Below are 25,682 nucleotides of genomic sequence, written 5' to 3' on the forward strand. Positions count from 1 at the left end.
ATACTTTAAACAAATAATTTCAACTTTGCAATTCAGTTTATATAATTCTTATAAATATTAGACAATGTTACAATATTAATAATCTATTTGAAAACATTCAGTATTCCTCGAACATTCCGTTACGGTACGGAAAGTTCCAGCAATTTGCTTTAAGGCACGATGCCATAAACCCCACTAGTTTAATTACTATAATTAATAACTTTCAGAATAATGAGACAATTTTTAGCCTTATTCTTGAAAATATTGTTTTAGATTTGATTTTATTTTGAACTTTAATTAATACTGGTACTAAAATTTTGCTCAGCACCTTGCACATTTTAAATTTTTTTATGTTTTAATATTACAAAATCGTCATATTAAAACATAAGCATAAAATATAATGGCCTTAGTTTTGAGCATTAATTGATTAACTGTTTATGGATCATTAAATTTTATATAGTGAATCAAATCTTTAAACCATTATATTTTACCAAGAATAAAAATTATATGGGCATGTTCAAATTACCAGATTTTAACCGCAAGATGACAAAAAAACCACAAAAGCTCGAATATAAAATAATATCTTAAATATATATATATATATATATATATATATATATATATATATTTCGTTTGTGTATATGTGATTGCGGTTGATCTCATATACACTCTCCTTTCTCCAATAAAAATATTCCGTCTATATAACTGTGCGAATAGAGAATAATGCATAGACATTAGCAAAATGATAAGGTCGTGTCCGAATTCTTAGGCATTTGACCCCAAAAATTTGCAAAAAATAATGTAGATTTAGCTTAATGCAAATTTTATTAGCTTAACACATAATTGCATTAGTGAATACAATTTCTGATTTTGTATTGGTTTAAAAGTCTAATTACAACAATAGTCACTTTACAAATACTGCCAGTAAATTATAGTATACATAAAATAATAAAAAATAATAAAGGATGGTATTGCCCTAGAGCAGTTCCGCGAACTAAGTTAAACTCCAACTTGATTGAGAGATTTTCCTTTGCCATTTCACTGCAGTCCCGAAATCAGATATTTTCAATTAGAAACATATTTTCTATCTATCTTAATATTTTTCATCATATACATATTTTATTCAATTCACATATTCATATACATATATAAAATATTTTATTATTTATATATTACTTCTATTGAAAACGACTTTACATAATTATTTTTTGCGTCTACAGTTTACATTTCACTGAAAGCTTATGTCTGATAATAAATTGAATATGCCTAGAAAAATTATTTGTATGCAAATTGAAAGTTTGTAGTACTATATATTGATGTTTTAATATTCAAAAATAAGGGTTAATTTCTTTATGTGAGACAAAAATTACCATGTTTTACTATTTAGTAAATGTTATAGAATATGAAAATGAGCTGTTACTATTAGACTCATCGAAATTTCGTTAGTAGAGAAGGTCAGTACCTAATTCTCTATAATTTTATGTGTCCATTGCAACACAGAAAGTATAATGATGCATAGTTATATGTAAAATATGTGACGTTAATAACAAATAACTCGTCACATAGATTTCCAATAAATAATCAAAATTCATGGAAACGATAATGGATTAATTATGTTGATAACTCGTAAATTTTATATAGTGAAATTTATGGAGGTACTAATAATATTAAAGGTATTGCTTCAATATATCAACTTGGAAGTGATTTCTTGAGATAGTAGAAGGTAAAATAAAAGAAGCCGGGCAATACATTCATGTATACATGAATCCAAGAGTACATCAAGCTAAACTCATTAATGTATAATTAATTAATTGAGAAGAAAAATAGGTCTCTATCAACATAATAAGCTTTTTTTAAAGTAAAAATAAATTTAGTCGTTATGATTAAATATAATATATTGGAAAAATTGCAAAAATAGGCAAAAAGCGCTGCAGTAAGCTCTTGTAATCCCATTTCAAAGATCATGATATCAAGCAATAGTGATGTCAGTTTTTACTTGAAAATATAGTTCCAAATATGTTTGCAAGAGAAAATATCTATTCTAGACAATGCTACAATGTCACAGTGCAGAAGTGAATAGAAATAAAAATGTCAATTTGTAAGAACTAGCAGCGGATTGCTCTAAAAAGGTTTGTGAAAATAATAAACCCTTAAATATGAATTTTTACCAAAAAAATAGTTTCAAAGTCTGGTTTCCGCGCAATGATTTCTAGTTCAAATGTTTCTCGCAATTTATATTTTATCCAATATTATATCTGTCTACGAAAAAAAAGAAAAATTTTAAAGTGATAGGCAACATCATGATTGAAGCAAACAAATACGAGCAAAAAGTATTTGCTATAGAAACTTGAAATTATAAGGTATTTATTTTCTATTTGCCAATTTTGTCTTGAACTCTTGTTTTTGGAACCCTATGAAATATTTTTGACAAATCGCGATTCACGATTTTCAAAAAGTAGTCTCTTTAAAAAGATTTATTCTTTATTTCTTCATTATTTAACATAATTTATATTTTATTATGGCTCTGGTACTGAACATGCGGAAATTTGAACCATATATTTTCATATATATGTTGATTAAATATATAAGATGTTGATGAATTTGCATTCACACTGAATATAATAAATTTCATAAGCATTATAAAGTTTTATAATTTATTGCTTGTATATGCATTATTCAGTACTATTTACTTTAGTGATGTTAGAGACAATAACTTTATATGGCAATAAATACTGCACATCAATCACACAACGCTTTCATAACTGACAAAAGCCATCTAAAAGCCTTTTGCTTACCTTAACAATTATTTCAAAATATTTTGTAAATGCAATAAAATCAAAGAATTTTACAGAAATATAATGTGTGTGATTTAATTAAGTGTCGAAGTATAACTAGAACATAGAAATTCGTTTCGAAAATATAATTGCCTCAAATGTAGCATAAATATTTTGATGTTTATCTCAGCCCTATGATTTGTCTTTATTATTTATATCCACATTAACGGAATATTTTATATTCAAATTATTGCATAATAAGCATAATATGAAGTCCAGACACATATTTCTCTTGCAGACTCACACGAATAGCGAGATGTCCGTATAATTACATGTATTATGAATACGACGAAATAGAGGGACATCTGTTAGGAGTTTTACTCAAAATATTCGCCAAAATTTCCTTGTGACTAATTTGGGTATAATCTATTGTAACTAATTTGGGTATAATTTTTTGTCAAATGTCAAATGTAATCATACCTGTATAAAGGTCTCATTTTTATTTTCTATTTCGAATTTCCACTGGAGGTATTAGGTCTCAAATATGATCTCAAGTGAAAAACACCTCTCGTGGGTACAGCATATAAATCATAAAATATCAACAAATACTTCGAGTAAAATTAATTAGTCACAACTGGATTAGATAACCACTGGGTTATCATCAATTCAAAAAGACATATAATAACGCCAACATAATTTCTGAATGTCCTAGTATGACGAATTGTAATGGGAAGTAATAAGTAAAATCTTGAATTTTAATATTTGCAAATAGATTTTATTTTGGAATCAATATTATTGAGAATTATTAGTGAAGAATACATCATTTTAGAACATTGGTTATTGTTTTAGGTAAACTTATATGATGGCAATATTTAATACCAAATTCAAAATAAGAATTATTTTTTATACTTTAGGACATACGTTTTAATATACAGAAAATAATTATTTTTATTTTAAATTTGATATCATATAAGTTAATATAATATATTATATTGCATTAGTAAAGTGATATATTTATCATATAAGCATTCGTAAAGTGGTTATAATCAGAACACAATAAAAATGTTCTGTTTTTGCTAATATTCATAGTGTGTGATTCAATAATTGAGTTTTTTAATTTTTTTTTAATTTTAATTATTTATTTAAAAAAAATATAACAATTTCTAAGTATGAAAAGTTATTGACGATTTTACAAAGCATAGTAGCTGTAGCAAAAGCAATAAAAAAATCTTTATAAAAATTACTCAAATATATTATACTTCACGGAGGACTCAATAATATGCTATATTACAATGCGTTTAGTTTTAATTTCACAAAACTTTTAATCACAACATTAAATATGTATTTTATTTCCATTAATCAACACTAGCTCTGTTATTAAATCAAGCATATAAGAAGTAAATAAATTTCCAGCTCATTTCGTTAATAAATGATTCTTCAATGATGTTTACAACATTTTGTTGTGTTCTTTATTATGAAGTGCTAACATATGTCCTTAATATGTTTCGTCATGCGATGAAATTTGTGAAATCCCTTTTTATCAAAAGTTATAAAAACTTGAATATGATTAGTTAATTAAAATATATTCAAATGATTTCATTAACTACATATGGTTGAAATAAAAATCTTAAAAAAAAATATTTTTAGAGAACAGTAATTATTTTTAATGTACCTTTATAAATTTACCGGCGTGGGTTTTTTCAAAGAACTCTCAAATACCTAATTTTTTTTATTAACTTATTATATGAGTAAGTGCGAAAATATTGTGAGATTTTTTACACTATAAGTATATAGTGCAATTCGAATTGAACAAAAGGAAGATGACATACTTCATACGTAGTTAACATAAAGTAATGACACTAATAATATTAATATTATTTTAAATTTAATTTATAAATTTAAAATAATAATTAAACTTTTATTTCTAGTTTGATGTAGATTTTATTAATGTAATGTAAATTACTTACATGCTTAGTTTTTTTAAATAGAATGTAATTTTTTATATTAAATACACCATTAAATATTTTTATGCATGAGTACATCTTCAATTGAAAATAACAAAAACAACTATTTGAGTTCTCATAAAATTTGTCATAATTACATAACAAAATTTATCATATTAATATTGTAATTCTTCGCCAAGATATATAGAAAAATCGCGTGCAAAAAATTTAAAGACCATTGCCTATATTGGAAAGAAGTCAAAATTAAAAATTGGTTCCATAATTTTATTTTAGAACCGGCATTTCCAACTAATAAAATACTATATATTCTAAAAGGCGACACTACAGATTATAACTTGTTTCGACCACAGCAAAAATTTTAAGCTGTGAATTCTTTACTTCGAATGGGTAGGTCAAAAACCACATAGATCAGATCGCCAGTGAGAAAATTTTGGGATCATAAAGTTATTTTATTATTGCAAAGATAGGAAAAATACAAAACACGGATTAACATAAAATGAAACAAAATTTGATGCTGGAAAACTCAAAATAAAAACCATTGTTTGACACAGGATGAAATACTATTATAAATACATATCTAATATATGCTCTCTAAAATACTACAAACCTTCAGAAATTGTGCAGCATCTAGGTGTTAATTGCTAATCTCTTTGTTTCTAATCTTTAACAAGAATTAAGTTTATCAGCAAAGGTAGAAATTCTGATGATATGCTACCTGAAGTACTACAAACCTTCAGGAACTGTGCAGAATCTTTTTGTTTCTAATCTCTAACAACAATTAAATTTATCAGCAAAGTTAGAAACTCTGATGCTTCAGAAGTTTTATTTAGATAATAGTAAATACAAAATAAAATAACATCAAGCCAATATGCAACAACAAAATCTTCTTTTAAATAAACTTACTGCCTCTTTATGGTAAGAGCATCGTCGAGCAGTAGATAATGGTCAACCATTGAGTTGACTTCTAAAAACACGGATTAAAGAATGTACATTACAACAATTGTTTTCATTGTTTTTTAAATAATGGACAAAAAAATAAAATAAAATAAAATGAAAAAATAATTTACTTACATGCATGTATGTAACTGATCATTAAAAAACAAAATAACGAAACTGTATTTCTCAAGCATGTTATTGCCTTCTATATATAAAATACATGGAATTCTTTCAAATCTAAATATTCTTGTAACTGTATCTATTCTTTTCCATCAATTCCATCTTATCAATTTTTCTAAAATATGTATTCCATCTGCTATCGAAAATCATACGAAGCCCATGTCGTTTCAAAACACATTAGTCATAAATCACACTTGACAATATATAATTCAGAACGAATTCACATAGTCATTAATTCGATTCAGGAGACAATATATTTCACACAATAATCTTGACATATTAGTTCATTGTCAAATCTGAGTTGGACAAACGTTCGTGGAATGCCGACGCTTTTTATTTATAACGCGGATTCGAATAATATTTCGAATTTTGTATTAGGTGGAAACGATAGTCCATTTTTAAACAACTCAAGATATTAATAAAATATTCTTTTGAGTAAAGATGTCAAAAAATTTAAGTATATTGTCTTATTGATATAAGACAAGATTCATATAACTGGTTATTTTTGGTCATATAACTGCAGAACATGGTCACATTTTCCAGCACTATACTTAGGAATGAAAATGTAATTGTTCGTCTAAATAAATTAATGTTAAATGAAAATTATTATTAGTGATCTTATCAACTATACTATGCGATGCCTAAATCATTGTCAGAACTAATGTTGTTATTATTTTTATATTATAATTATAAATATTATTTTAATCATTATATTTGATTTTTTTATGATTTTTTGATATTTTCTAATATGTCTTTGGGGCGGTAAAGAATCCGCGTTTAGTTACAAACTTTAAAAAATCACTTTTATTTCATTACGAATTTCAATTACACTTTTTAGAATTTAAAATGAACTAGAATTTAGAATGAAAATTAACTTTCAACCAATCAAAACTAGCTTATTTTATTTCTTCCAAAATTAATCCATTTCTTTTTGTCATAACAAATACAAAGCATGTTAATTTCAAGTGAAATATAAAAAAAAACAAATTAAATTCAAAAGTAAGAAGAGAAAAGTGCTTTGAGAAAATTTAGGGAAAAAAATCAAATTATCAATTTATCTTGAAAAATTATTAACAACATTATTTTAGTAAATATTAATAAAAACTTAAAAAAAATGTTTGTTTAAATTTTTTTTTCAAGTTCCTAGGTCCAAAAATCAGCAAAAAACTGATAAGGAATAATGTTTGTAATATTAATAATTGAATAAGTTTTGTAAAATTGTAATATAGAGCAGTTGAAAATAATAATAGTGATGGGATAGAAATGATTCCCACATTTAAATATTTTAAAATACATCATAATTAATTTAAAAAAAATAAAAAATTTAAATAAGAAGCACATTTTTAATAAAAATTACTGATTCCTAATATAGTGTAAAAACCCCTATAAATAAGCATACGCTGTTTTAAAATATTAATTTCAGTAATCAGTTGTTGAGACATCAATTACAAAAATTAATGTGAAATGAATTTTACATGCATTTTATCAGTAATGGTTTTTAATAATAAAATATAAAGATATTTATCAAAATATATAAAAAAATGATGACTTTACTTGACGGAAATAGAAAAAATGACAACGAAATATTAAATTAAAGGTCAAGATATAGCAAATAAAATACTTTATAAAAAAACAATACAACTTCTGAAAACAAAAAACTAATCTCGTAATCTTAAAGATGGGAAAAGAAGCGCATATATACATGTGTATATGTATATGTATATTATATGTATATGTATATTATGTTTATATACTCGTTTAATGTTCATATTAATAAAAAAGAGTTATTAATTATTAGCATCTTCCATTAATTTTAAGTTCCATTAAATAGTTATACCATTTGTATTTAAATGTATTTTTTGCATTTTAGTAATTAAAAGTTGGTTTCCACAGTTGAAGCTTCCGTGCTTGTCATCTAGTTTCTGATTAATTATGCAACATTTGAAAAATTAAGTTGTCTTTAAAATCAGTGCAAAGGAATTGATTGAAATTCAAGATTTTTGAAAACGTAAACATGATAACTAGATAAATAATATGGTATAGAATTTTAGAAGGTGTTCTCTGAATTTGGACATTTTCGAAAATACATTGTTTGTTGATTTGACATTTGGACAAAATGTTTTTTACTTTGAATGATTTGAATCTAAATAGCAAGTTAAATTTCCTTTAATGCATTTCATTTCGATTTCACGAAAAAAAAATTAGCTCACCAGTTATGAAATGTTTTTGCTTTTTACATATTAGTGACGATTCAGAGTTAGTGTAGAATCGTCAAAACTGAACTAAATCAAAACTACTAAAAATATTTAGTATTTTGAGTATTGTTCAAAAACTGCTAAAATATTTAAGAATATGTTACGAGGTCGAGGACTTGCTGTGACCACGTGGGAAGATTTTTGGTCTTACAATTGCTAGATTCCAAATTCGATACCCAATTTGAACAACTTAATTTCAAGTAGTAACGACACCTGAATTCTTAAATCTGAAATATGCTTTCGTGTAAAAACAGATTTTTCGGCATTGCTGCAACTAATTATGATTTTATCTAGTACCAAAGTACTCGAAATTGATAATGATACCTTAACCAAATATTAAACGTTTTTCTCAATAATTGATGATTTAACATAAACTACCCATGACTCTTATGACTAATTTTGAAATTGGTATCTAAACTAAATATAAACTATCTTTCTTGATATATGATATATAAATTGCCTTACAAATAAATAAATATCGTCGAGTCAAAATAATAAATTAATTAGTAACGAGAGTTAAATTCTAATTGATAAATTCGTAAGTTGTATTACGTTCAACTACTTTTCGCTAGATATGAACTTTCTGTGTGAATTAAAAATAATACTAAGTATATAGAAGTTAATATAATAAAATATGAAGTACAAATGATATATCTGAATCATATACAATTAAATAATTGTACTTTATGGTATGATTAAGTAATTAACATTGGCTAAGATTTTCCATTAACCAAACCAAAAACAATCTACATCAATTACCGACAAGTACATTCTCCGAATTTACGCGTAGCCGGACGCAAAATTCACATCCTTTACAGAACAAAAGCGCTTTAATTACATGTTAATATTAAAGAGACATTAAGATAATTGAAACAAAACATGTTTGTTATTTATTAAATAGAATGATGTAATATCAGCCATTAAATCAAATTCTCCGAAATAATGATTAACAAGGACGTAACAAATATCGTAAGTCATTATTACTAATTGTAGGTCCAAGTGTTAAGAAGAAATAATTTTGAGAATGAAGTAATTATTTACATATTCGAGCACCACATATGTACAAAAAAAATATATTTGTAAACCATTAACATTTTATAATAAACTAATAATATCGATTAACTCCAAAAATTTACGATATCTGTTTTATTATCTCATCCATGTTTTTTTTGCAAGTGAATTATGTATCTCGATTTGTTAATTAGTTCCTATTTCCTTTACAAACCCATTATTCATATAACAAATTATCAGCGCTCACCTTGAACTTACGTGTGGCTTCTTAAAAGCAAAACGCATCATTAAAGATGAATAAATATAAAAGGAGTTATTGATGGAGAAATATTTTGATGAATTTCTGCTTATTGATGTATTTATACTTAATTGTATAAAATTGTGTAATGCTTCATGATGCATAAAAATGATGTAGTCACTAAGAAGTGCCGGGCTATTCCAATTTCATTGATCGCCTCTAGGAAGAATGATATGCTTTTAAATATTTTTTTTGGTTATCTGTCTAAGAATTAAATCAATAGTTCATAAAGCACAGAAAAATAAAAAAAAACTACGTAAAAATGTAGTTATTAAGAAATCGAAGAGAAAATGGTTATAACCATTTTCTCTCTCTTTATTTTGTGCAATTAAATATATTCACTTAGTAATCTTATTTTGAATTATTATTTACATAGGAAGCTGTAAATTGCTTTCAAGGCTATCATGATGTTCACTCAGCCTGCTTCTAGTCTGAATATGCCTAAGCACTTCTTTATGGGATTTCAAATTCTATATCAAAATATTACAGTATTAAGCGTTAAATTATCATGAACAATTTATTAAAGTAACATATCTATGATGAATTTGAAAAAAAAAGTTCAAAACCGGGTATAATAAGGTATTCCAGAAATTCACAGGGTAACAGGATTGATCGTGCTCATCATGAAAAAAATACACTAATATAGTAAAGCTTTCAAGTAAAATCTAGAGCTTTGGTCTTGCTTTGGTAGAAAACTGTGAAAAGTGCAATCTCGACATAAGTACTTAAATAAAAAATTATGAGCTTTCAAGTGCAACCAAAAGGTTTGGTGTATTTATGATCATTTTTTCAGTTATTGTGGTTAGGTTTTATTAGACTTTAGAACCTTAATTAAGAATAACATTGCCAGGACCACAGTAAAAAATATTATAGCATTTGCGTCAAATTTAAAATTTCTAAAATCGGTCGACTTTGAAAGACCCTGCATTAAAAACCAAAGTGTGTTGGCAAGTTTTATAAGAAGTTGGCATTTATTTGGAATTGCGAAATGGAAAACTAATTGATAATATTATTATTAAAAAAACTAATAAAGACTTGATTTTACAAAGTGCATTTTACTCACAATCAGTTCAAATGTTTTCTATACTTGTAATTTTATTTTTTATTTATGTTAAGGTCTGGGATACCCCCCCCCATATATATATATATATATATATATATATATATATATATATATATATAGTCCTAATTTTAATTCTATTGATTATTATAAAGATAATTATCGTAACATATGTACTTTACTTAATTTCAAAATTAAATTCCGGTAGGAAACACAGTAGATCTAACACAAAGATAATTGTGTTGATAAAAGATCTACAGAATGTTTTGTTCGATTTATAACACAAATTTAAAAAATAAGCATCTTGAAAGATTCGTTGGTGAGATAATATTTTTGACCTCACTAGTATTGACCAAAAAGTTAAAGGTGAAATATAAACATGCGTACACAGCAGATAATTTGATATCAATTTTTTTTTTCTAAAAAATTTTTGTCTATAGTTTGCTACTATTTTTAATAAGATTTTGTTTCATCGACTCAACAATGGACATCAAAATATAAAGTTCCGATAATATAAATATTATTAAAATAACTAGATTAAAACCTAAAAAATAGATGCGACATTATAATAAATTAAAATCTACTATATTAGTATGGTATAAAAAATATGTTTAACCGTTTTCCGTTGTTTAATCAAAAAGATGACGTTTTTTTTAATTTTATTTATAACTTATCAAATTAAATTTAAGTCATTTTCAATGCAGTCATTATAAAATTAATTTTATTATTTTATTTACTCAAAAGTCAATGTAATATTAATTGCATTTCAAAAATTTTTGATTTAACTAAATACAACAGCAATAAAATTTAACATATCACGCAGACAACATCTTGAGACATAATCTATCAATATCTATTTAATAAACAATTTTGATTTCCAAATTTGCTATAAAATTATCGTTAAATTTTATAATTAATTGTTTTCGTATGCAAATGGCAGACATGCTATAAAGCACAAGTAATCTATAGAGGAATTTTAAAGACGTACAACGATTATCTGTTATCGAAATCATTTTAAAAAAAGTATAAAACCAGAAGTATTTGTTGTTTTGCAAAATGTATTTTGCAAAAATACTTGCATGTCTGGAACAAGAATTCAACAGGTTTATTAAAGATGTCTCATGGTGTTGCCGATATAAAAACTTGACTCATCTTAACGAGCCTAAATAATCGTCGGTATTATATTGATAATATTTTTGCTTTAGTCGTAGAAAATAACTAATTTATTTACTTCATTGTCTCTACTAAAATACCCATAAACATCAACGTTAGAGAAATAGCTTCTAGCTACCAATGGATTCGATTCCGACTTCTGCCAGTTTAATATCAAGCAGTAGTGATATAAAATTACCTAGACTTTCATTTCTTCAATACTACAAAATCTTACCTACCATATATTATTGCTAAACAACCAATATTCACATTTTATTTTTAATAGCTCATCAAATAATTGAATTAGTTATTACTTTTGAATTTTTGTTAATTTATATGCTTTTCATTTTCTCATGCCGCATACAAAGTTTAAACAAAAATATAACAAGTATTGACCATTTTTAAGAGAATTTTGTCAGGTAAAACCCAAGCAGGACCTATGAGCAGATCCAAGGATTATAATAAAGAATATTCATACATAAGCACCACCAAGTTCTTAATATTATACTATTAACTATAAAGCAGAAAAGTTAGTATTATTATCGTTGGCGTCTTTTAGTTTACTACAATATTTTCTTTATTGTTGTGTAATTTGCCATCATAAAATCGCCCCGTGGGAACTGTCCGAGTCTCGATAAATTGTTTACAATTTGCGTGGGTTGATGATCATTTATAAAAAAAAAACGCATATAATTTTCTTGGGTATAATGTTCTCATAAAAATACGGCATCATTTAAATCTATGTTGCGGCTTGAATAAACGTCCTGCAAGTTTAAGGTTAGGCTATTGACTGCATAAAAGACTACTGGTTTTATAGTGTACCATAATTAGACTTATTTTAATGTCAATTAATTGGCATTTTTGAAAATATCATAGAAGTAGTACTGTATTTCAATAAAAGAAAAGAAATGCTTCTTGAAAATTATTGTTCAATGTGAAAATGTCAAATTGTAATTATTTAATTTATAACGATTGTTTTAGTACGTACTCTTCTACCTATAACGCCTAAGCAAATTTTCTTTGACAAAGAATATTGGATTTCCGATTTTTAATACATATCAATATTGTTGTTTTTAATATTCTGATCGGCTAATATTACGCTTTTTTATTTATTTATTGAACAGAACTTAATAGTGTTATATCCTCTTAAAGTTAATTACAAAAATATATTTTATTGAATTTTCTCTGCTACTAATGAATTTTATAATGATTCAGCAATTCTATGAAAAATGGTACTTTTATTTGAAAACATATTTTCATCTATATTTTCATGTAAAAACATTGTCACTACTGCTTGACATCAAGCTAAACCAGAAATCTTTTAGTTGGAAAGGCAAATCTCTAGCAACTAAGCAATGAAAAAAAAACAATATTAAAAATATTTGGCCAAACTTTTAATCATAGAAAATTTTGAAGTAGTGTTTTAGAAAAAAGAGAATAAAATCAAATGGCAATAAAAAAGTTATCTTTCTTGAATACGATTTCGAACAAAAATGGAAATGCATTAAATAATGTGAGAAGTGCCTCAGTTATTGCTGGAGTAAAAATAAATGCCCTGTGTTTGTTAACTATAGTCAGTTTTCTATGAGCTATTGAAATGTATTATTCTTTATTAAAAGACAACCTAGTAGCCTAATTGTAATCTTACATACTTGAAAATGAAATACACTGTATTAGTTAACTATAGTCAGTCATTCTATGAGCTGTTGAGATGTATTATTCTTCATTAAAATACAACCCAATAGCTAAATTGTATATATTGCAGTAATGCCAAAATAAGCTTTTATCACTTGGAAATAGATTTTAAGATTTGACTTCAGGTTGTATGCACTTTGCAGGTTGCAAAGGCGGGCTTTTATTACTGCACTACGAGCCGCCCAAAATAATGTGCAATATAATATTTACTACACAAAAACTCGTTTGTTGATAAAATCCAAAAGTCGATAAAAGCATAGCAATGCATTATTCTGAAATGAGCATTAGTCCAACATTCTGCCAATACTCTCTCAGCGACACTGACCTTCGCTATTTGCTGTCCAATTATCAGGTAAATACTACAACTCTGAAGGTTTCAACAAAATTAAATTGCACGATTGCAATTTTGATCTCAAGAAAAAGTATTCGATCGATAGAAGCATTTGTTCAGTTGTAATTGCAATTATTATAAGCACGTTTAACGATTTGTTTCGTGAAATCGTTCCATTATTATCAGAACAATGTATCCGAGTGTATCAAACAGTTCAGAGTAAATAACAACAATTTATTGCAAAAATGCAATAAATTAAAGCCATATAATCATCACGTTCATGGTGGTCCGTACATTATAAGATCGTAAAATCGCTCAAGTGTTTAACATTAAACGTGTGATTATTGAAAACAACTCTGAATCTAAAGTTGCCTTATAAAGTTTCTTGTCTACTCAACTTGTTTAAAAGCATTGTCTACAAATGTAGATTTTTTTCTTTCTCTATGTATAAGACTCATACGTTTAAAATTTTGACGACTAATGTAATGGATTACAATAACATTATTGAAATCTACGTCAATATTTTATGATTTTATACAGTGGCGTACCTAGGGGGGGGCGGTGGGGGCGGTCCGCCCCGGGCGGCACTTATTTTGGGGCGGCATTATTTAGTTTATTTATACATAGTTGTAAAAAGCAACTTATTCATTTTATATTTATTAACTTCCGTAGGGTAAGTTATAGTAATGGACCGACAATCGAAAATGAAATTTTTTACATTTCTTCACGTTTTGAAGGTTTCTGAACATTTTGGCATACCTCAGAAAAAATGGAAGTGTGTGTGTTTTGTGTGTCCGCATTTTTTCGTTCACGTTTTCGGGCGCCCCGATCAACCGATTTGATGGTACAGAAATTAGAAATCGAGTTTTTGAGAGAATGAAACATCCGATTTGATTGATGCAAAAAACTTCAATTTGTAATGATGAGGAGAAGTGGTGATTAGTTTTTCGCAAAGGCAAAGATACCAAGCAAAATATGCAAAAAATATCTGTTTCTGAGAGAACTAAGCATCCGATTTGAATGATTCAAAAAACTTTCTACGTGGATTTTATTTTGAATTCTACCTAAAGTTCAAATGCTCACTTATATACTTGAAATAAATAATTATAACTTTGTAATTCAGTTTATATATTTCTTATAAATATTAGACAATGCCCTTTATTTCAAATTTGATTGATTGAGTTTTGTTTATTTACTTTTCTGTAAACATATATAAGTTACAGTATTTATAATTATATATTCGAAAATATTTAATTTTCCTCGAATATATCATTACAGTACGGGAATTTCCAGCAATTTGCCTTAACTTACAATGCCATACACCACTAGTTAACTTCCCCAAGGAGAAGTTTATGTTTTCATCAAAAAATCCGAATCGCTAATTTTATGTTTTCTCAACGTTTCAAGCCATTCTGAATCGAATGAGCCCAAATTTGTAAAAAGTATGTGTGTGTATGTGAACAGATTTTTTGTCGTAAATTGTCGTTTTTTTCAAAAACGGCTAGACCGATTTCAAAAATTTAAAAGCCACTCGATGTATCTCGATGAAGACTATTATTTGTCAGTTTGAGTTTGAGTTTGACCGTCAGTGCGACGATCGGCCAAGCTGTTTCTTTATAAATCGCAGAAAAGTGAAAAATTTTTCGTCTACGTTTTAGCCTGCAATTCTGAATTGATTTTGAAAATTCGAAAGACATTAGTTGGGAATCGTGCCGATTAGTTTTTAGTAGAGATCGGCCGGGCCGTTTTCTTAATAAAGTTTAAAAAAAAAATTCGACGATTCTTATGATTATTTTTTTGACGGTAGATACCATAGTCTTCTAGATCATACTAAAATATTACGGTCTACGACAACTGGTTTAGCTTTAAAAATTCGTCAAAGATTGCAAAAATTAGTATGGTCTTTTTGGCCTTTGTCAAAATTAGACTTTTGTTTCTCAAAAACGCCTGAACCGATTTCAGAAATTTAAAAACCATTTGATGTATCTCGATGAGGCATATCGTTTCTTTGTGCGACGATCGTCCGAGCCGTTTCTTTGTAATTTGGAAAGAAGTGTTAAACCTTTCGTCCACATTTAAGCTCATACTACCGAACCGATTTTAAAAAATTAAAAACTGTTCGAAAGATATTAGTTGGGATTGATACTGATCAGTTTTAGGTAAAAATCTACCGAGCCGTTTTCTTGTAATTAACTGTTGAAAAAAAAATTAAGCCGATTTTTATGAAACTTTCTTTGGCGATGTACATCATTGCGCCTTATAGAACTCACTGAATTATTACGGCCTTACGACAAGTAGTTTAATTTTAAAAATTTATCAAAGTTAGAGAAAATGTTTTTTTGACGTTTGTTAAAAATAAAATTAGATGATTTAGTTGGTATAACGATAGTGTACTTGGTCTTGAACATAGTAAACCATTAAAGTCCTACGGAAACTGGTTCAATTATAATTATTGATTAATTAAAATTATTGATTTTTGAAAATTTGCTTTTAGTAAATACTCCGAGTTAACGTGTTTGTTCGTTCGTTTGCAATGATGTGTAATAAATCCACTCGGAATACTTTTAATCACTCATGAATTAATTTATTTTTTATTGATTAAGTCGATTATTTACACATTTCGGGAAGTTCATGTAACTTGCCTCAAGGCAAAATACCAGTACCAACTAGTTTTTTTCTTGAATTATAAATGATCATTATGATTTTTTATTATTGTTAATATTTGATTTATATAAATTATGATTAACCATATGATTTAGAATTTTATTCCTCGGTGTATATAAATGTATATTTGTGTAAATTTTGAATTCTAATTTAAGAACAGGTTAATAATTTTATTTTATTGTATTCATTAAAATTCGTTGAATTCGTATAAGCATCTTTACGATTTTGTTCAGCGATTTTTCCTATTTTTTTATATCAGCTTATAAATGTCATTTCTTTTGAAAAGTTTATATGATTACTTTGAAGTGATTTATCAATATTTTTTTAAATCATCAATTTTTCTTTTGAAAATCAGGGCTGGCGGAAGGCGGGGTCTGCTAGGTCTGCAAAGCCTTAGGGCATTATATAAATATGTTGACGAGTGCATATAAATATGTCTGAAAAAAATTACTCTGTGTATTGATTAATATTGATTAAATAACTTGATAATTTTTTAACTTCCGTATGGTAAGTTATATATAGTAATCGCAAAAATGTCGAAAGTGAAAATTTTTATATATCTTTTCGTTTCAGAGGTTACTGAATTTTGGCATATCTTAGAAACAATGGATGTGTGTGTGTGTTTAGATACAAACTTTTGTCGATGATTGTAGGAACACGCATCAATTCGTACTGATGAAACGTGCTAACTAGTTTTTGGCAAATCGGGTCCAGCCGTTCCAAAGATACGGGGCAAAAAAGCCAAAAATTGTAATTTAGTTCTTGAGAGAACGAAGCGTCCGTTTTAAGTAATTCAAAAAACATTTTATTTGTATTGACTAAACAAAGAACTGTTTCTGGGATGACAGGTCTAGCAGTTACAGAGATACAATAAGATAAAGTAAAAAAATGACATTTGGCGCTCCAAAATGATCATTAGATATATCCACGTCAAATTGTCTGATATTTTCTAGTGATTTTAATAATAAGAACAAATTTAATTTACATTTCTATGGGTTCCGTATCAATGTCTAGCCGTTTTGCTTCGATATTTCGTCTCCAAAACAGCTGCGCAGCGCGATTGTTTTGAAAAAAAGTTACAAATTTTCAAAAAATTTCAAAATATAAAAAAAAAAAATTCAAAAAAGCCATTTTTTTTCAAAATTTTCGAAATTCTCAAAAATATATTTTTTTCAGATTTCAAAAAATTTTTAATCTTTTTTAAAAATTTTATGTTTCGGTACGAGAAGTGCCAGCAATTTGCCTTAAGGCACGATGCCATGCACCACTAGTTTATTTGTATTAATTTATGAAAACTACTATTTGACTGACTTATAATTGAAAGGGCGGCAATCTGGAGACCGCCCCGGGCGGCAAAAGTTCTAGGTACGCCACTGATTTTATATATCGATAATTTTATTGGGAATATCCGCATTTTTGTGTATGGAATTCGATGAAACATTAAATTGCTATGCGAAGAGCATATGTAGATATCAATATATTTTTTTGACTTATTATGGAAATTTAAGTATTTATTTGTCAACAGCATATCATAATATATTGTTTATGAAATAATTTAGATAAAATATACAAATTGGGTCAAATGATAAAATAGCCTTAATTAATTTGAATATTCCAATTTTGCATTTCTTGGTAATCTTATCTGCAATTACATATATTCTTATTAAACTGGGAACTGAAAAATTCAAAAAATTGATGGATCTGGACATTTCGCAGATATCACTAGGTTGACCTAATTATATTTGATACAATTTATATTAGAAAGAAATTTTGAAATTTTAATGGCAATTTATCATCTTATCTGTTATCAATCTAATAAAGTTATAACTAAACAAATATTGTTCAAAATGTTTTTAGTTTTTTAATATTGCAAGGGCTTATACTGTTAACAATACAAGATCTTTTTCGACTGGTTTTCAGATGAAACTGACCAGTGTTTAGAAAAATAGAAATATCTAACTTTGTATTTGCATACGTATACATTTTCGGAGAGAAAATTGTGCTTTTTCTTTACCCAAATAATTAGCATCAATCAAATTCTAAAAATTAAAATTGTATGTAACACAATAATATCCTCAATGTATGTATATGGCAATATAAACATTTAAAATACTAAATTTAATTTTATGCCAGTCAGAATGATCCTATCCAAATGCTTAGTCATATCGGTCTTTTTGCATAGACACGAAAAGTTAAATTTATTGGTACAATAGATTATTTTGACTTGTGTATCCAAAATTTAAAACAAGCGCAGACATTCCATTGCACAATTACATAAATATGCAAAACAAACTATTATACAATATGCATAAAAATCATAACTCTGAGAAAAAACAAAGCGTTCCATGTCACCTTGCAATCAAATAAATTACATTTAACAAAATTCTTGTCTGCCTGCGTGGTCGCCCGGTGCGAATGCCCATATGAAACACAGAGAATTTTATGTTAATCGAGGATCGAAAATTTATTTATAGTCTGACAGCTAAACAAAAGATTTGCCGATATTGGATTTTTGCATATATTTATTGGGGGATCGATTTGGGAAAAGAAGTCTGGGAACCGAAGTATGTCGAACTTTAAGTTGGTGCCATAATATGTTGGATAATACTAAAAATTATTTATTGTTTTATTTTTCAACAGGTAGTATTTTTTCGAGAGTATAATGCAGAGTTACTACCCTTTGTTTTATGTTTGGACTGTATACTGTATGTATATCTAATAGCGAAGAGAATATATTCATAGATTATATTTGGTCTATAACCTCAAGTTATATTTCAAGGTAAATTTGATATCATACTACTTGGTGCCGATCTAGAAATCTAAACCGATCTAAACCCATACTAGAAATTGCTAGACAATGTTCTTCACCAATTCGCCTATTTACTTGAGTTTGCACACGATTTTATATACATATTGATAACATTTCTTGAAGCTAATAGGGCAAACCCAATGATATACCCTTAAGAAATGAAAAGCACTTAACATCGATAATACCACAATTCTAATTGTTAGATGGAATATAATCTAGGGGTAATAAAAAGAAATTGTTATTTTTAAACATAGGAAAATATATTTCTAAACTGGTTACTGAATTACATATTGTATCTTCACAAGCACCCTATAAAAATTAATGCAGAAGACAAAGTTTCATCTACTGTAGTGATGAAACAAGAAGCAATAATTCGTTATTCAAATATTAGAAATACAAGCAAAATAATCAAAAATTAAATCTCCGTTCATTAAGGGAAAAGCAGTTTGAGTGGGTTTTGAATCATTCAAACGAGTTCAAAATAATTAAAAATTTATATTTTATGTTTTCCTAGTTTGTACCTTTACGTTTGAATAATGTTGAACATATATATTTAATATCGAATCAACTTGTATCAAATATATTTAAATATTTTGTTTTTTATTTACCATGAATTAGAATTAGTACCATTCTGTTAAGAGTGTGTATGAGATATACATTGGGACAAGATTTGCATATGATTACACAAAAAACTTCAATGAGAAATTATATTTCTTGAAATAACTCAAAAATTGAATATTAATTGATTTATGTACGCTGGAGAAAACAGGCAACATCTGCTATCGATCCATCACTTTTAAGACACTTATTTCAATTAAAAAGTTTTGCTTCAATAAACAACTAAAATCATATTATGGTAAAACATCAATTCAAATATAAAATTGGAAATGAGTTTAGTTACTTCATTCAATTGCTGCTTGTAGATGCAATTTATAGTTGTATATTTATATATACATTATATATATATATATATATATATATATATATATATATGTATATATATATATATATATATATATATATATGTATATATATGTATATATATACATATATATATATGCATATATATATATATATATATATATATCAATATATATATATATATATATATATATATACAGGGTGGCTGATATGTATTGCAACCAATTTCAGACCGCTATCATTTCTAAACCGCTCATCAGACAGATGACAGATTTATTCCAGTAATTGTTCACTTAATTGTTTACAAGCGTACAAATGGATTTTGATCTATTGTATTCAGGAAAAAAGTTATTCGTGATGGTAGTCAAGCGTGATAGTGCGATTGCTTCATACTTGGCTGGAAAACCTTAAGTGGCTATCTTTAGAGCCCTCCAGCATTTAAATGCGAACAAATATTTTGTTTCTCGTACCATATCTCGTAACCGTGATACACTCAGTGTTGCACCGCGTCCAAAAAGTGGACGAAAAAAAACACTAACAATCCGAGAAATGATCCAAAAAGTATAGGCAAAAATCGATCGAAATTCGTGTCGCAGTGGTAAAAAAATGGCCCGTGAGCTGAACATATCGCAAAAACGGATGCAACAGATATTGAAAAATGAGCTTGGACTAAAGCCATTGAAGTTCCAAAAAGTGCAAGAACTCATCGATGCACAAAAAAAAGTTAGACGGGATAGAGCCAAGGGGTTGCTTCGCTTGCACGAAAGTGGCTAGTTACCGAATTTGGTTTTCTCAGATGGGAAGTCATTCCAAATCGAGCAGTTTATGAACAAACAAAATGATAGGGTTTACTTGCCAAAAAGGTCAGTTAAAAATTAACATCTTCGATTGGCCACCTGAATTCAAGCGCCGCCGACGGTAATGGGGTGAACCACCGTAACGGCCGATGGTGACATTCCGCTTTTATTTATCGACCGTGGGATCAAACTAATTGCCGAAATTATCGGGAGAATGTCTTAAAGGCAGTATTGAAGTCCTGGGTAGACAAAAATTTCGGACGCAGGCCATGGACATTCCAACAGGACTCAGCATCATCAAACTCAGCACGCGTCAACCAAAAATGGCTTAAAAAAGAGGTTTTTTGCTTCATTTCCATCGCACAATCGCCACCAAAATCTCTGGATCTAAATTTGCTGGACTTTTGTGTCTTGGACATTTTGAAGAGTAAGGTTCGCACTAAAAAATACCAGAGTGTCGATCATCCCAAGTAGCTGCCTCGCTGGGAATGGGCCAAAATACACCAGGGCCACTTTCGTGCAGCGTGTTATGGTTTTTCTGCCGTTTGAAGGCCATAATTTGTACCAAAGGTGGCCAATTAGAACAAACTTAAACTGATTCTAAAATTTGATGTTTTTCCGACATTTTTGCTTTTGAGCAATGAAATTTAAAATGAAAATGACAAAGTTATAGCGCTTGACTTTGTTGCATTACATATCAGCCACCCTGTATATATATGTATATATATATATATATATATATATCAATATATATATATATATATATATATATATCAATATATGCTTATATATATATCATGATGTGCTGCTCAATGATAAAATATTTACTATTTACCAAAGCCAGTTGAGCAGTTTTATTATACTCAAATAGGAATATACACACAAAGGCTTTACAATATTAGATTTTTTTTTAAAAATAGATCTAGATTTCTAAAAAATATTTTTAGAATTTCTGGACTTTACCGAGTTTTTAATTCTCAAACTGGGTTCCGGATTTTTATCGAAAACATTTGGCAAAAGTTTGGCACTTATGTGCGAAGTATCAAACGACTCGAGTAAACCTATTCACTTTCGAAATGGATAGAGGCAAAATGTCCCATGTTGGTGTCAACCGATTCAGAATGATTAAAAAGCAGAGAACTTCTCCTTCGGAAAGTTCTATTTTGTGAAATTCACTATGAAAAACCTTAGACGATAATTGTTTAAATTGCTGCTGATTTACAATAATTGGTTAATATGTCGAAATCTTTCGGCTAATTCCAATTAAGAATATTCATTATACTCAAATAAGATAAGGTTCAGAGTCACGCATACATTTTACGCAATCGGGTTTAATTTTAATTGTGGTCACCGATAAAATTGCGTCACGAATAAAATTATTTTGTGTTTTTTCATTCTCAAGAAAATATGACGTGTACCCAAAAGACCTCGAACCGAGCTCGTATGAATCATTGCACTTCAAAATGCCTACTTCGACATGAACAACAAATGACATTGCATACGGATGAAAAAATATTTTAAACCTACTCGCATCATTAATAACCGTCATTGTAGTTGCTGTCAACGCATAAATAATTGTTAGACAAAAATTTAAGTTAAACAGACATCAATTACAGATGAAAATCTAATCAACAAAAAATATCGTTTGGGTAATATATTCATTTCAATTAAAATTTCAAGTACATCTCCATGATCGCAATCGCTAAATTGTGTCATGCAAACGCAATGAAGATTTGTGCGGATTTGAATAAACTTTAGCTAGCTTGAAGGCGTGCTTGGGAAAGTCTATGTAGCTTAAAAAGGAAGATCACATAATATTAATTTGTTTTAGATTTTTTATAAGCATGAGTAATAACAATTCTATGAAGTATATTTGACATTTCTAACTTTGCTGCAAGAAATATCATATTTTTTTCTAAAAGCCTAACGTATTATCATGTTTGACACATATTAAATCAAAAAAACATAACTAGTGGGGCGCATGGCATCGTGCCTTAAAGCAAATTGCTGGAACTACCCGTACCGTAACGAAATGTTCGAGGAATATTAAATGTTTTCAAATAGGTTATTATAAATACTGTACCATTTTCCGAATATTTATTTATGAGAATTATATAAACTGAATTACAAAGTTAAAGTTATTTATTTAAAGTATATAAGTTAGCTTTAAAACTTTAGCCAGAATTAAAATTGAAATCTGAATTATTTTCAATATACAAAAAAACTTGACATTATTTTTCCAAAAGCAATTGCCTTGTCAACATAAGCAGAAAGATTTCTGAATCATTCAATTCGGATGCTTCGCAAAAACTGCAATTTTTTTATATTTAGCTCTGTATCTTCGAAATGACTGGGCCTGCCTTTGCAAAAAACTAATAATCATGTCTCCTAATCATTGATAATTGAATGTTTTTAGAGCATTCAAATCGGATGCTCTGGTTTCTCAAAAACTCGATTTCTATTTTCTGCACTCTTTGCTCTATCTCCGTAACGACTGGACCTGCCTTCACCAAAAACTAGTCAGCGCATCTCCCTATCAATAGGAATCGAATGTTTTTTAAACCATTTAAATCGGTTGATCCGTGCGGACACACAAAACACACACACATCCATTTTTTCTGAGGTATGCCAAAATGTTCAGAAACCTTCAAAACGTCGAGAAATGAAAAATTTTAAATTTCGATTCCTGGACGATTACAACAACTTAATCTACGGAAGGTTAAAAAAATCAATAGTTTGATGTTAGTATTTAATTTTCGAAAAATCCAATTTTATTCCGAACAAATGTTGCCATTTGGTTTAAGGCTCTAAAGTTCTCTAAGACTCTAAGTTATAAAAAGATCAGGAAAAAATATATCATAAGCTTATATACTTGTTAAACTTCATAATTAGCTAAGAAAAATTCTGAGAAAATAATTAAAGTATTATTAAAGAAAAGTATTATATGTATTACACTTTTTCCATAAAAAGTTTATAAAAGTTGATATAATGAATTTGATCAAATAGTATGCTAATGCGAAGAATATATTTATTTCTCCCAATTTTATTAAATGCAAGACAAGACATTGCAATAAAACTTGTACATAATTATATAATATGTTTAGTTATCATCATTAACAAATTTTAATACAATATTCCTAGATGACTAAACACTCTTCTCGCACTCGTCATTTTTGGCATGCTAAGTGTTTGCCGTGAACTTTATAAAATATTCTATAAATCTATGTAGCATAACTTCCTCAATACCATACATCACATGTGATTTACTTAACAAGTATAATATCACCTACTCTGTAAAAGTTTGCAAAAAACTTATCTAGAATCAGATCTGAGACTTCTTAAATTTCAAGGGTAAAGTTGTTTTGAAAACAGCACGCAAATGTCTAAGAGAACTGATCTAAATAAAATAACAGTAATTATTATTGACAAGCATAATAAATCCATCATTAGAAATTTCTAATGTACTTTTTCATAGGCTTGGTACTATTAAGTAAATAAATCTGTAAAAAAATCACTAGTCCATGCTGTGATGAATTAAAATATAACATTGTAATTTATGGGCCAATTTTCTGGAAAATTTGCTGTTTTATATTAACGGTCTCGTATGTTGAGATGATCGTGAGTTGGTAGTCATATGGCTGATATAATTTTGTTAGTTCGTTACATTAAATGACTAAGAAATTAAGAAGATAGATTTACAACGAACATTTTTCCTACTGACATAAAAAAACGAAAATTTATGTAAATCTGTATTTTTTATCACGGGCCCTTACACCTTAGGTCAAAACATAAATAAAATAAATCAAATCAAATCACCAGAATTGCATAACTATTTGAATCCCTGCATTTGTAATAGGCCGTCACTCTCTTGGACCAAGGTCGTTCCTTGCCGAACATCGTCTTACTAATAAAATCAACTTTTTTATGTGTCCAATGTCGCATAATATTACGAGGTGACTCATTTTTTTAAACGATATTCGACACTTATATAGGTGTCGGTCTGGGATTGAGATGGAGTTAGATAAATCTCATAATTGGTTAAATGTGGGACTACGGCAATAAAACGGAAAATGAACGTTTAGGAGATTAATCCGAACCATATAAGGTTTATAAACTGTAATTCATCTATATGATATATATGCAGATTATAAATATACACTTGTCAAACCGCAGAATATATAAGATATTCCAGAAACTTCTTTATACACTCAATTATGATATTTATTTCATACTAATGTATTAATTCTATTTATTCAAATTGAATAGAACACTCATACATAGGATACTAAATTGTAAGTCTGATCTTTAGTTTGCTTAACATGAACACCATAAACCTTTGATGTATTATTATTAAGAGTTTTGTAAAAAAAATAACTTCATTACAGGAAAACGTTAAAAAAAATCAAGATGAAATTTAGTTTCAAATCCACGCAAGGTAAAACTAATCGGTATAACTACCAACCAAGATCAAGTTTTTCATGCATAGTAATTATAAGTTATGAAAAAAGCAATTTGACTTGAATAAAATTAAGAAAAGTAACTTACCTATAAGAGATTTCGTTGGCAAGGAACAACAGTATTAATATCATTTTGCTTGAGATCTGCTTGCCTCAATCATTTCTCAGATAATTGTAAAATAATCAAACGGTATTGTAAAGCTCCTACATACAAATAGTTTGATTCGTCACCTGTAATTGAATTTAATTGGGAATTAAAATAAATAATTTTTATAGTAATATAATATTACTATACTATGATTGTATCATTTTATACATATTTAATACATTAACACGTTAAATCATATTGAATTCTTTTTAAATTGAATATAGTAATAGTAATAGAATATAGTCTATTTG

At 27.8% G+C, this 25,682-nt stretch overlaps 1 protein-coding gene across 1 annotated transcript in view; it reads right to left on the minus strand.

Annotated features, from left to right (window-relative positions):
* Positions 1-25,449, minus strand: part of LOC113385228 — an 86,673-nt gene extending 61,224 nt beyond the window's left edge. Inside the window, exon 1 of the mRNA XM_026623060.1 lies at positions 25,372-25,449. The gene's annotated coding sequence lies outside the window, so the exon portion shown is untranslated. The remainder of the gene's footprint in view (positions 1-25,371) is intronic.
* Between the last annotated feature and the right edge of the window lie 233 nt (positions 25,450-25,682).

The sequence above is a fragment of the Ctenocephalides felis genome, unplaced genomic scaffold (assembly GCF_003426905.1).
Source record: "Ctenocephalides felis isolate EL2017-DRISC unplaced genomic scaffold, ASM342690v1 CF-g0.4_SCAFFOLD_03571, whole genome shotgun sequence".
Classification (NCBI taxonomy): Eukaryota; Metazoa; Arthropoda; class Insecta; order Siphonaptera; family Pulicidae; genus Ctenocephalides; species Ctenocephalides felis.